Source organism: Hyla sarda, chromosome 3 (genome assembly GCF_029499605.1).
Source record: "Hyla sarda isolate aHylSar1 chromosome 3, aHylSar1.hap1, whole genome shotgun sequence".
NCBI lineage: Eukaryota > Metazoa > Chordata > Amphibia > Anura > Hylidae > Hyla > Hyla sarda.
In genome coordinates, this window is record NC_079191.1 from 401,778,040 (window position 1) to 401,793,138 (window position 15,099).

Here is a 15,099-nt window from a genome sequence, read left to right on the forward strand (position 1 = left end):
AAGTTTTCAGTCTAACTGCTCAACGATGATGTCATGCCCCAGCAGCTGTGCATGATAGGAGAATATCCCCATAGGAGCTGCACAGCTCCCGGGACGTGAGTCATCAGAGAGCAGTTAGACAGAAAACAACAACTCAACTTCAGAAGCTAATAACTATTGGAAGGATTAAGATTTTTTAATAGAAGTAATTTACAAATCTAAAACAAAGATTAACCACACCTCAAGAATACTACCCTAGGGTACACAGTGAATAATTGTTTGAGACATAAAGTTTTGAAAAAAAGTGCAGATTTTATTAAAACAATAAAAACCTAAATGGTTAAAAATATCAGAGCAATGTCAATGTTATCTTAAACTGTCATTGGGCCCTAATGACAGATTTAGAAAATATGAATATATGTATAGCAACCACCTAATATAGAATAATCTATAGATGTAAAAAACAAATGCAATTTTTCAACGGTATATAATGATCCGGAGTCGACTATTAGTCCGGCACCTATGATGAATAAAAAAGGGCTGATAGTCCGGCACTTGTAATGGAAAAGGCAAAGTCACTTGATGGACTGATGTATAGGTGTATAAAAAGCTGCCCACAGTTGTTAGACAAATGCAAAGTTCAACCTCACCCTGGCTGCTGGTCCCGTACTGCGACGGGCCAATAGTTGAAATTCTTGTGTTTGCTGCAGCAATCCCGACGTGAGAGCCTGGATGGATATGGGCTCCGGCAGGAGACTCTCTCGGGAACGGTCCGTGGTATCGGCAAATACCTGGATGTGTATCGGACCTTCGCTGGAGAGATCGTGGCTGGGTTCTGGTAGTGCAGGCAGCAGGTTGGTAATGCGCTCAGTGGGAGAGGATGTTTGATGAATGCAGCAAGTGGTGCACAAAGTTCTGGTCCGGCTTCAGTCTAGGTGGTGCGTGCAAATTGTGCTCTGTTCAGATTAGATATCAGCCTAGAGGCGTTTCAGGGTGCTAAAAACGACCCCTTCCTCAGTAGGCTACTGAGGAAGGGGTCGTTTTTAGCACCCTGAAACGCGTCTAGGGCTGCAATTTCTCCTGAGTACGGAAATACCCCATATGTGGGCGTAAAATGCTCTGCGGGCACACAACAAGGCTCAGGAGTGAGAGCGCACCATGTACATTTGAGGCCTAAATTGGTGATTTGCACAGGGGTGGCTGATTTTACAGTGGTTCTGACATAAACGCAAAAACATAAATACCCACGTGACCCCATTTTGGAAACTACACCCTCCAGGGAACTTAACAAAGGGTATAGTGAGCCTGAACACCCCACAGGTGTTTGACGAATTTTCATTAAATTTGGATGGGAAAATGAAAAAAAAAAAAAGTTTTCACTAAAATGCTGGTGTTACCGTAAATTTTTCATTTTCACAAGGGAAAATAGGAAAAAAGCCCCCCCAAATTTTTAACCCCATTTTTTCTTAGTAAGAACATACCCCATATGTGGATGTAAAGTGCTTGGCGGGCGCACTACAATGCTCAGAAGAGAAGGAGCGCCATCGGGATTTTGAAGAGAAAATGTGTCTGGAATTGAAGGCCACATGAGTTTACAAAGCCCCCATAGCACCAGAACAATGGACCCCATTTTGGAAACTACACCGTTCATGTAGTGTATTAAGGGGCACAGGTGTCTGACAGATTTTTGGAACAGTGGTCCGTGAAAATGAAAAATGTAATGCTCCAAAGATCTGTCAAACGCCAGTAGGGTGTAAATACTCACTGCACCCCTTATTAAATTCTGTGAGGGGTGCAGTTTCCAAAATGGGGTCACATGTGGGGGGGTTCACTGTTCTGTCACCACAGGGGGCTTTGTAAACGCACATGACCCCTGACTACCATTCCAAACGAATTCTCTTTCCAAAAGCTCAATGGCGCTCCTTCTCTTCTGAGCATTGTAGTTTGCCCGCAGAGCATTTTACGTCCTAATATGGGGTACTTCCATACTCAGAAGAGATGGGGTTACAAATTTTGGGGGCATTCTCTCCCATAACCCTTTGTAAAAATTGTAAATTTGGGGAAAAAACTGCACTTTAGTGAAAAAAATTTTTTTTCATTTACACATCCGATTTTAACGAAAAGTCGTCAAACACCTGCGGAGTGTTAAGGCTCACTGGACCGCTTGTTACGTGCCTTGAGGGGTGTAGTTTCCAAAATGGTATGCCATGTGGGGTTTTCTGCTGTTCTGGCACCATAGGGGCTTCCTAAATGTGGCATGCCCCCCAAAAACCATTTCAGCAAAATTCACTCTCCAAAATCCCATTGTTGCTCCTTCCCTTCTGAGCCCTCTACTGTGCCCGCCGAACACTTGACATACACATATGAGGTATTTCCTTACTCGAGAGAAATTGGGTTACAAATTTTGTGGGCTTTTTCTCCTATTACCACTTGTAAAAATTCAAAAACTGGGTCTACAAGAACATGCGAGTGAATTTTCTCCTTCATTTTGCTGCTATTCCTGTGAAACACCTAAAGGATTAACAAACTTACTGAATGTCATGTTGGAAACTTTGAGGGGTGGAGTTTTTATAATTGGGTCATTTGTGGGGTATTTCTCATTTGAAGGCCCTTCAAATCCACTTCAAAACTAAACTGGTCCCTGAAAAAATTCTGATTTTGAAAATTTGGTGAAAAATTGGAAAATTGCTGTTGAACTTTGAAGCCTTCTGATGTCTTCCAAAAGTAAAAACATGTCAACTTTATGATGCAAACATAAAGTAGACATATTGAATTTGTGAATCAATATATCATTTATTTGGAATCTCTATTTTCCTTACAATCAGAGAGCTTCAAAGTTAGAAAAATGCAAAATTTTCAAATTTTTCATCATATTTTGGAATTTTTCACCAAGAAATGATGCAAGTATCGACAAAAATTTACCACTACCATAAAGTAGAATATGTCACGAAAAAACAATCTCGGAATCAAATTTATAAGTAAAAGCATCCCAGAGTTATTAATGCTTAAAGTGACAGTGGTCAGATTTTCAAAAAATGCTCCCGTCCTTAGGGTCATAATGGCTCCGTCTCCAAGGGGTTAAGAACCATATGGTTCGAAACGCGTCGGCGTTTCTGCTATGCTTTTAAACCTCCACCTGTTGGTTTTCATTTTTCTATTTTAATTATGTGAAATAAATTTTGGACTTTTAATTTTTTCATACCATTTTGGGAGCTGGAATCTGCAATTTTCGTTTGGATCTATTCATACCAAGTGTGCGGCTTGGTTCATTTCCGTGCTTCCAATGGGACTTCAGGAGTTCTCCTAAAGATTTTCACATGGTGGTGAGCTGGTTTCTCTCTCTTCTGTTTTTGTATCTTGTATTCATCCCTACTCTTCCCTGTATGATGGCAGTGTTTAATGTTTTTGGCTTGAATGTTCGAGGGCTCGGGGAGGTTACCAAATGCTATGCCATATTTAATTCGGTGAGGCAGTTACAACCGGCTATACTGTGCCTCTCTGAGACCCATTTGACGGCAGACAACACTGCGTTCCTCCATAGAGAATGGGTTGGTTATTCTTATCATTCTACGTACTCTTCTCATGCTAGGGGAGTTAGTATTCTGGTTCACAAATCTATTGCTTTTAGGGAGGTTTCCTCTGTTATTGATCCGGATGGGCATTTATATGTCTGGTTTGTGAAGTGTCTCACCGACTGCTTATCTTTGTGTGTACATTCCTCCTCCGTATAGTTGCACTGTGTTACAACATATTTTGTCAATAGTGTCAGGGCTCCCTATGGCTCCTCTCCTTCTTTTATGGGGACTTTAATCAAGTACTGGATGCCTCTTTGGTTAAATTCTGGGGTACCCCCCCCCCCCCTCTAAGCCATCTGGCCTGGCTGGAATGTTGAGTGAGGTTGACTTGCTGGACCTGTGGCGTTATCGTAATCCAACCACTAAACAATACTCTTGCTACTCTGCTACCCATGGGACCCTTTCCAGAATTGATTTGGCTGTTGGTAATTTTACATGGTGGGTCTGGTGCGGGAGGTTGGGTACTTAGCACAAGGTTTATCTGATCATTCTCCTGTCTGCCTAAAACTGCAGGTACACTGTGGCATTAGGGGGGGGGGGGGGGGGGTTGCGCCCCCTGTGGAGGTTGAACCCACTCTGGCTACAACTGCTGACTATGGCAGAGATTGTGGGTGTGAAACTCAGGAATTTTATCGACCTTAAAGGGGAACTCCGGTGGAATTTTGTTTTTTTGACAAATCAACTGGTGCCAGAAAGTTAAACATATTTGTAAATTACTTCTATTTAAAAATCTTAAGCCTTCTAGTACTTATCAGCTGCTGTATACTACAGAGAAATTTGTGAATTTATTTTCTGCCTGACTACAGTGCTCTCTGCTGACACCTCTGTCTGTGTCAGGAACTGTCATGTTAGAAGCAAATCCCCATAGAAAACCTCCTGTTCTGGACAGTCCTGACACGGACAGAGGTGTCAGTAGAGAGCACTGTTGTCAGGCAGAAAATAAATTCCCAAATTTCTCTGTAGTATACAGCAGCTGATAAGTACTAGAAGGGTTAAGATTTTTAAATAGAAGTAATTTACAAATCTGTTTAACTTTCTGGCAACAGTTAATTTGTCAAAAAAAAATAAATTCCACCGGAGTTCCCCTTTTACTCTGTGTCGGCTTTGATCTCCATAGTTTGGGACTCCCTCAAGGGGTTTCTCTATGGCCTCTTTATTTGTAATATTAGTACTCATAAATCTTTTACTAGAGAGAAGGGGACAGGTTGCGCATTGCAGTTGTTAGCGCTGAAGCTGCTTAAATTTCGCCTCCTTCCGTTGTGTCTCAGAAGAACTGGTTGCAGGCCCAAAATGCTTATGGTGTCTACCTGGAAGAAGCGTTTTTTTTTTTACTAAACAGCGGTGCTTTGAATGTGGCAAAGGGATGGGCAAACTGTTGGTTTCTAATGCTCGTGCTCAGCAGGGGGTCACGTACATTGGGTGTCTGAGGGATGCTCAGGGGAGGGAGGTTACGGAAGACAGGGATATTCTGCCGGTGATGGTGGATTTTTATCAAGATGCATACTCATCCAAGACTGTCTGTACTGAGGTGCCCTTGGAGGACTATGTGGGTCGGGTGTTTCTGCCTTCTCTTTCTCCGGAACAGAGGAGCGAGCTGGACTCACCAATCTCTCTGGAGGAACTGGAACTGGCTTTGAAGGATGCTGCTGAGAGGTCCCTGGGCCCTGATGGTCTGCTGAACGAGGTGTATAAACAATTTCAGCGTGTGCTCCCGCCACAACTACAGCGGGCATTCCAGTCATAGGTGGAGGTGGGTGCTTTGCTCCATTCCATGATGGAAGCGATTGTTGTTCTCATTCCTAAACCTGGTAAGGATCTGCTGTGTGCGGGCTCCTACAGGCCTATTTCTCTCCTATGTGCGGATGTGAAGCTGCTGGCTTGGGTACTTGCCAATAGACTCTCTAAGGTTGTCCTGTCATTAGTTCATGGGGACCAGACTGGCTTTATGCCTGGAAAATCCAGAGTAGACAATATTCGCAGGGTTTATCTTAACCTGCAGATGACACAGAAGGTGGCTGGGGCTAGGTCAATGGTTTCATTGGACACTGCCAAGGCCTTTGATAGTGTTGAATGGAACTATTTGTGGTGGGTGATGAGAGCTATGGGTTTTGGACCTTGCTTTCTCTCTTATGTTCAATTACTGTACCGGGACCCTTTTGCTAGGCTTAGAGTGAATGGTCAGTTGTCAGAGTCCTTTCAACTACATAGGGGCATGCAGCAGGGGTGTCCCGTCGCCTCTGCTTTTTGCATTAGCTATTGAGCCTTTGGCTTGCTTAATCAGGTCTTCTATGAGTATATTGGGATTTCGGTATGAGTTAATTGAAGAGCAGGTAGCACTGTAAGCGGATGATATGTTGCTGTTTTTGGGTGATACGGCCCTTTTCCTAGCTCCTGACATGTCTCTTATATCCGACTTTGGGTCTTATTCTGGTCTGTTAATAAATTGAGACAAATCTGTGCTGATGCCTCTTGCCCCTTTGCCTGATATCCCTCAGGTTACTGCTTCCAGGCTTCAGGTGGCAACTAGCTTTAACCCCTTAACGACGAAGGACGTAAATGTACGTCCTGGTGACGTGGTACTTAACGCACCAGGACGTACATTTACGTTCTAAGCATAACTGCGGGCATTGGAGCGATGCCCGGATCGTGCGCGGCAGGTCTCGGCTGTTGACCGCAGCCAGGGATCCGCCGGTAATGGCGGACACCCGCGATCCCGCGGATGTCCGCCATTAACCCCTCAGATGCCGTGATCAATACAGATCACGGCATCTGCAGCATCGCGGTCACTTAAATGGATGATCGGATGGCCCGCAGCGCTGCCGCGGCGATCCGATCATCCAGCACGGCTGTCTTCCGCGAGTCTTCTGCTCTGATCTGCCTTCCCACAGACCAGAGCAGAAGATGACCGATAGCACTGAACAGGATTAGCTATAAATAGTCCCCTATGGGGACTATTAAAGTGTAAAAATAAAAGTAAAAAAAAGTGAAAAACCCCCTCCCCCAATAAAAACGTAAATTGTCCCCTTTTCCCTATTTCACCCCCAAAAAGTGTTAAAAAAATATTTAATATACATATTGATATCGCCACGTGCGTAAATATCTGAACTATTAAAATAAAAATGTTAATGATACCGTAAGGTGAACGGCGTGAATGTAAAAAATAAAAAGGTCCAAAATAGCTGCTTTTTTTTTTTATAACATTTTATTCCCAAAAAAATTTATAAAAAATGTATTAAAAGTTTTATATAAGCAAATATGGTATCAATAAAAAGTAGATCACGGCGCAAAAAATGAGCCCTCATACCGCCGCTTATACGGAAAAATGAAAAAGTTATACCTCTTCAAAATAGGGGGATTTTAAATGCACTAATTTGGTTAAAAAGTTTTTTGTTTTTTTTTAAGCGCAACAGTAATAGAAAAGTATATTATCATGGGTATCATTTTAATCGTATTGACCCAAAGAATAAATAACATGTAATTTTTACCGTAAATTGTACGGCGTGAAAACGAAACCTTCCAAAATTAGCAAAATTGTTGTTTTCTTTTTAATTTCCCCACACAAATACTTTTTTTTTGGTTGCGCCATACATTATATGGTAAAGTGAGTGATGGTATTACAACAGACAACTGATCGCGCAAAAAACAAGCCCTCATACTAGTCTGTGGATGAAAATATAAAAAAAGAGTTATGATTTTTTAAAGGCAAGGAGGAAAAAACGAAAAAAATAAAATTGTCTGCGTCCTTAAGGCCCAAAGGGGCTGCATCCTTAAGGGGTTAAATGTTTGGGTATACATATTACTTCATCTCTGCATGACTTTGTTCCTCGTAACCTGACCCCTCTTCTGGATAGCAGCTCCCAGAAGGTGGAAGTTTGGCCTTCCAATTTCAGGGGTTCGTAGAATGAACCTGGCCAAAATGGTCATAATGATGCTATTCCTGTATATCTTGCAGAATTCCCCAGTGTGGATTATGATGGCCCACTTTCAGCGCATTCAGCGACTCTTTAGGCAGCTGGTGCAGGGAGAATGCCAGAATTAGACTAGAAACTTTTCAAAGGGGTAAGTCTTCAGGGGGCTTGGTCCTTCTCAATCCCTGGTTATACTTTCTAGCCTCCCTATTGCACCAGTTATGGGGTTGGGCATCTGTAAGTACGTTGGGCCCTATGGGACGATTGTTCATGGCTAGTCATGGGTGACAAATCCCGCTCCACATGCTTGAGATAGGCACCCTTACTAGGCCTCCTGACTCCTCCCACTACCCATTTATTGTGCAAGCTTTGGGGCCACACGCGAAAATTACTTGGTCTTAACAGTTGTACTAAATTTACCCCGCTGTGGCGTAACCCTGGCTTGCCTGATTTTCACTCATTTATGGATGCTGGCTTTTGGGAGAGGAAGGGACTCAAAAAGAGGGTCAACTGGGATCATCTTGTATGGATGTATGGAGAACTGTTGGGCTTCCATCATGACAAGTTCCCCTTGACTATTCGTGGCAAGTAAGAGAGGAATGCTGGTGTTTTGACTGACGAGCATTTACTTCTTACCTCTCTCTGTCCAAATCTAATAGGCTGTCCCAGATTTTCCTCCTACATAGTGTATAAAACTCCAGTGTTCTTGCATAAAATTGGTGTGCAGCCTGATTCTACATGCCCACGGTGTGGTAGGTTGGAGGCATATCTACTGCATGATTTGGGACTGTCCACTCCTAGATACTTACTGGAGGGAGGTGCTTGCTCGCATCCGGACGGTGTATGGGGTAACCGTAGCCCCACTCCCAAAAGCATGTCTACTGAGTCCTATCAGTTGCAGGCAGGAGCCCTCTATGGTGGAGATTGGCATACTATGTGTTTTTTATCAGGCTCGGAAATTGATAGCAGAATACTGGATTAGGCCTATTCCTCCGGATGTGGCAGATTTAATTGATCGGGTTAAGTATGTAGTCAGATTGGAAAAGAGGATCTACATTAAAATGTGGAGCGGAAGTTTGACAGTATATGGGGTTCCTGGGAGAGGAAGTTTAATCCTGAAGTTGGGATGTAATTGCCCGTTTCTATGTTCCCTGAACGTGTGCGGATGAGATTGCTGTTTGTTTGATCGGCCTGAATGATTCCCGTTTGGTCTGTGTGCTGTTTATTTAATGGTGTAGAGTTTCATGTGACCTTTCCTCTATCTTTCAGCTCTCTACCCCTGGGGGGCCAGGTCTTACACACCACCACTCCTTGTCTGTCAGGTTTGCCTGACTGTTATAGCCTGATGTGTTATGGGGGTTGGCTGTTTGTGTGTCTGTTTTTATTTCAATGTTTGTGAAAAAAGTTTAAATAAAAATTATTTGATCTAAAAAAAACCTCAATAAAAGACTGAAGATAACGCACTCACCACAGGTACCAATACAACACAGTTCAGGCGTTATTTCATGTCAGCAGCAGACAGCTTCATTACATAGAACAGACACACAGGGAGCTGATGCAGGTGAGGTGGTGGGCGTAACAGGGGCGGCAACAAGTTTTGCGGTCAACGGCGCTTCCTATAGCTCGTACGGGCAAGAGGAAGGGCCGTTGAGCACAAAACTAGCGCCCCCCCGCCTCCCCTGTATCACCATCCGCTCCCTGTGTGTCTGTCCTATGTAATGAAGCTGTCTGCTACTGACATGAAATAAAGCCTGAACTGTGTTGTATCGGTACCTGTGGTGAGTGCATTATCTTCAGTCTTATGTTCTAACGTTGCAGTTCATGGATATTTTGGATAAGAACACCTCCACAACATTTTGGACAGATCCATGTGCTGTTTGCCTTCACCATGACAGCAGGACTTTTAAAAAGTACCTGTCATCAAACCATCCAAACCATCTTTTGAAAACGAATATATTCCCTAACTAATCCCCTTAAAAAAAATTCAGAGCTTTAAAAAGCTGTGTATCATACCTTTCCCCTTGCTCACATTGTGTGAGCTCCTGGCAAGAGAAAGTGGGCATTCACCAGCAGATGCTACGTCATTGAAGCCTGCGAGAGCTGCGCCTCACCATGCCCCGCACACACTTCCTGAATATGAACATGCCTTAAAAAATAAAAAACCTATAATCAATGCTTATGTTTTTAAAATAAGCATCAGTCCAGACAAAGAAAAAACAAGGGACAAGAACAGATACATAATAAACTTTATTTAGATTTAAGACAGGATTATAGAAGTCAAAGCACCAAGAATGTCAGCTTTTGAGTAAAATAAAAACTGTGGCCTCTAAAGTTTAATATTGTCAGAGTTATATGGTATTCACTGTGAACTGACAGGACAGGTTTTAACAAAACGGAGATTCTACCACAACAGTAGGCAGCCTGCGGCTTTCCTGGTGGAGCCCTTCAGACATTGGTGAAGGAACCACAGAGAAGCATCAGATCACCTACCGTGGTTCTACATGAACAAAGTATAGATGTTAAACACATCTGCATTTACAATAGATAAACCTTTAACAAAAGTTTTCCACAGTAGTGAAACATGAGTCACCATATAAAGTATAACATCTTTTCTGGAGTAAAAAAAATGAAAAAAAAAAAAATGGAAAAAAAAAATGATAGAAATTGCACCAAGGTTCTGTATAAGGCATTGGGGTCATGTATCTCGATAATCCCAACTGTGATGCGTTTTCAGGATTGTGACAAATGAAAAGCGTGGCATGATTCTATTAAGAAAAGGGATCGGATTGAGGCTAAGCCATTAGATAAATCTTTTAACATCTGCTATAGAGGATGATCTTTCAAGTGGGTTATTTTTTTATTTTAGATAAAGAAAGCAAAAAAAACGACCTGGTCTTTTTGAAACATCTCGTTTCAGATTAAGCATTCAGGAGAAAAAGATATAACATCATTGTTGCTGGCATGAGATTTGTGTAATTTTTTTTATTGGAAAATGGGACGTTTGCTGTTTTAGGTGTTTTGTGTTCTATTTGATGTTTATGGGATTGTCCGGGATACAGAAAAGGTCTGACCTGTTCTGCTACAAGGCGCTTACTTCTGCCCCCTTTTCTCGGAAATGTACCTCCCGAAACAAAAAGGGGGCCAGTCACGATCGCGGCATGCAAGCGAAACCACGATATTCACAATGTCCTGTGATGATCCGCCCGCCTCTCGTCTTGCAAAGTAAACTTCTGAGAAACGCATGTGGAAATGCCTGGGTGCAGAACAGGTAGGACCTTTTCTGCTCCCTGAGCTACCCCTATACACATACAAAATATTGTGCAGCAATTGGCCCCTGCTCTTAAGTGGCCACCTTTTAAGAGTAGGGTCACAGAACACATACAAGCGGACACAGATCTACCTGGCGCAGCAGGGAGCTCGCTCTTGTGACTGCTATTGGAGCACCCGAAGCATAAAATGCACTGTGGGTGCGACCCCATTCTAGATGTATAACAACACCAGTGTTTCTTTATCCAGCCTACCAATAGGATCATTTAACTCTTCACCTTTCAGGATATATAAGTAAAAACAGCAAAAAGGTTGCTCCTTAGTAGCTGTAAACATTACATACAAACATTACTAATCGAACTAGTGCCATAATTATATACTGGGAGAACAATAGTGTCCCAATCTATGCTAATGGCACTGTAGTACTCCATTTCCAATCTTGATGGATGCTAAAAGGAGAACCTATAGTTACTTCAAATTTCAAAATCATGAAAAAAATCATTAATTTGAATTTTATATCAGAGGTCATCATCAATCCATACAGGATTCAGCAGGCCTTGGCCACCATAGGAGAGAAGAAAAAAAAAAAAAAAGATTTGAGGGACGCGGAGTAGTACCACTGCTCGGAGCCCGCTATGCTTTTAGCTATTACTATATATAAAAATATTGACACAAGATACTCTATTCTGTCTTACCATAAGCCTCTAATATAAAAATAGTTATTTGGCTGATCTGGAGGACCAGCAGTGCAAGACAAAAAAAAACTCTCCATTAAAATTCCAACTGTTCGTCATCTTCAAGCATTCCAATGATTTTTCTTTCAAAACTGACATTTCATTCAAATATTTTCAGTCACCCATATTCCATAGCCAATACTGTATTTTTCAGCAAATGACTGAGAAGTCTGAACAGTAACCACAGCTTATTCTGGATTTGCAAAACTGCGACTATTATTATGAAAGACGAACTTAAGCGTAAAGGAGTCTCTGAGCAGAACGTGAAAGATTTACGATGATTTAATGTTGAAGTATCAAACTGGATTCCATTACAAGCCTGTCCACCCCCAACAAGTATATGGAAGATCATTTAATTTAGATTCCAACTTTGGCAAGTATGGCGATGCATGATGGAATTTTTTACATGAGATCACCGGCAGAGCTGATATGTTAAAACAGATCAATTGTAATCATGCATATATTGTTGCTCCTTTTTATTACATGTAACTTTTTTTTTTATCTTTTCCCTATGATTTTTTTTGCTGTCCGCTACCTACATGGGTTGAATGTTTGTTGATTGGGTTACCAGTTAAAGGGGTACTCAGGTGAAAACCTTTTTTCTTTTAAATCAACTGGTGGCAGAAAGTTAAACATATTTGTAAATTACTTCTATTAAAAAATCTTAATCCTTCCTTTACTTATTAGCTGCTGAATACTACAGAGGAAATTCTTTTCTTTTTGGAATGCTCTCTGATGACATCACAAGCACAGTTCTCTCTGCTGATATTATAATAATAATAACGCTTTATTTATTGTTGTCCTTAGTGGGATTTGAACCCAAGTCCCCAGCACTGCAAGGTAACAGTGCTAACCACTGAGCCACCATGCTGCCCTTAGCATACATCTGCTATGCACGGTTGCTAAAATGGACAGAGATGTCAGCAAAGAGCACTGTGTTCGTGATGTCATCAGAGCATTCCAAAAAGAAAAGAATTTCCTCTGTAGTATTCAGCAGCTAATAAGTAAAGGAAGGATTAAGATTTTTTAATAGAAGTAATTTACAAATATGTTTAACTTTCTGCCACCAGTTGATTTAAAAGAAAAAAGGTTTTCACCGGAGTACCCCTTTAAACCTATTTTAATCTCCATCCATGCTCATTGGGGTTTGGCAAAAATACACCATGACGACTAGTGTAAAAGGTGCCAATAGACATAAGAAAAACTGTTTATTGTATGTGTATAAGGACCGTCCAATTGTCCACTGGTGAGCAAAGGAGAATCATGTATGTTGAATATTTATAATCTAATAAAACATTAATATGCTTGTTCCTTTCTTTCTCAAAAGGAGATAAATTGACCCCCGAATGTCCATCAGAGATTTCTTCACCTCCCTCATTGAGAGCACATGCTCACTGGGCCAAACCAAGCATCCATATTTATGGTGAAGGTGTCTGGAGGAATGGCTGTTAGCCAATAGCAAGTGACCACCTCTAAGACTCAATTATTAATATTGCTTGAACTTAGACCCATATTGTTAAAGGACAACATCGTATCTCAACCTACATTCTGCCCCTATTATGCTTGGCCAATTTTGGACTAAGTAAAATTGGGTCATTGAACACAACTCACTAAAGTTTACGATCAGTTGTTCAAAACAGAATTAGCCCAGTACTATTACAGATAAAACACAAAGCTACCTGTGATCGCATGTCGTGGTACAAAGAATATCTGGAAAATGAAATCTGGTAATAGACAGGTGCACAGTTCAGGTTTAGGATTCTAGATTTAATGTTTTAGGTGAAAATGTCCAGCTACTATAAGGTCTGCAAGATCATTACATAAAAACATACCATAACTCAAGGGCAAAGTCATAGCAGTAGCACCTTTATCATAACCAAGGGTACAAGAATTGGGGGAGGGGGGCAAGAGTAAAAGCAGTCTTCTGGTCACTTTCTATACCAGGCTGACATTTTTGTTGAAGGTGAACAAACACAAATCTGTTACACAGATTTGCTTTAGGGTTGGCCATCCTGTGGCAAAGCAAACCTGAAGATTACGAAAAGGGCACCTACAACTAATGAAGGTAAAATAGGTGACCCCTGCAATAATCACCTCTTAATGAAATCAGCCTAAGGTCTGGTTCACACTGAGATTTTGATCAAGCAATGTTGAGCTGCTAAATCGTAACCAATGACTGAACGAATGACAGTGAACGTAAGTACACTACACTATAACCTGCAAGTTAGTGCAAAGATGACAACAGTCGGCAGAAATGCAAGCCTACGGGATGCTGATGCAACCTTTATCAACATTGTATTCTTCTTGTCACAGTGCAACCCTAACCTAATTCACATAACAGGGAATTCTAATCGATCACCGGGATGATACCCGAAAACCAAGCCATGTTAGTTGCATTTCTAAGATAGAATATTGGTCCAAGTAATAATAACAACAAGTAATAGAGAAGACAACCAGAGACTCCGATCATAACGACCGAGATATTGAAATAGCCATCCCCGAATCATGCACTGTTAGCAGGTTAAGATGTTTATTTTATTCGAAAGCGTAGACTGTTCTGTATTGATGCTTTTTAATATTGACTAAATCTTTACAAGCTACTGCTGAATAGAGACTATTCTTAAAAAAAAAAAAATCTGGTTGATCACATCACACAAATAACTAGAGGGCAAACACAGCCCATACACAGGCATCAACTATAAAGAGGATGGCGTGCATACATACTTCACTCGTCACTTCGAGAAACTGCAATACTGGTCACTGCTGACCAAAAACACCAATTCAAATGTGTGAGACCATTTCATCCAGAGGTCGTATGGCCAGCAGCCATGAGAAGAAGAAGAAAAGAGGTTTCCTGGTTTTGGACAAGCTTAGAGGAGGGCATTAAGCCAATTCACTAGTATGTCAGGATACGGAAAATACAAAAAGACAGCCAAGCTAAATGCACAGAATATACAGATCTGGTGCAACTTCATGCTGGTGATTCTTTTTAGGTTTATAAGCAGCTAATCTAACAAAGTACTGGTTTATACATTGTACGTTAGGTTTATATATATATATACTGTACACTCACAATGGCTGAAAATACAAATTTGATACTAGCACGTATAGTTTTATAAACTTTCAGGGCTATTTACAGATCCACATACACATTTTACAAAAACACTGGAATCTTCTAGCGTAACTAAGGAGTCAAGAACGTTGCCCCTTTTCAGTAATGAGAGGCTATAGACAGATAATGCACCGAGGGAAGTTATGTGGCTGCTCCCTGCGGCATGTGAAGGGTTAAGTAATCCTTCTAAAACACATACTGTAGCCAAAAATAAAACAAAAAGGTAAAAAATAATGTGTAAATGCCTCATGTCAGCAATTCACGCTTAACATCAAAGGCGATTAAAGTGCACACTTAGAGAATTGTTCCAGCACAATTGCATATAACGCAGTAGTAAGTCTAAAATACTTTGGTATACACATGAATGGGGTTTTTTTTTACTAAAGAAAAAGGCGGGGGGGGGGGGGGGGGGGGGGTCACTATGCTTTGGTACAACAAAAATTACTTGTGGGCATTGTCCAAAAGATGGATTAGTTCAATGTATTAGCAATACAGGTTTATGAATAATGTTTTTTTGATCACCA

The 15,099-nt window shown here is 41.3% G+C and overlaps 1 protein-coding gene across 4 annotated transcripts in view; it reads right to left on the minus strand.

The window, feature by feature from the left end:
* Positions 1–15,099, minus strand: part of SOCS5 (suppressor of cytokine signaling 5) — a 232,217-nt gene that overhangs the window by 123,963 nt on the left and 93,155 nt on the right. The gene's annotated exons all lie outside the window — the stretch shown is intronic.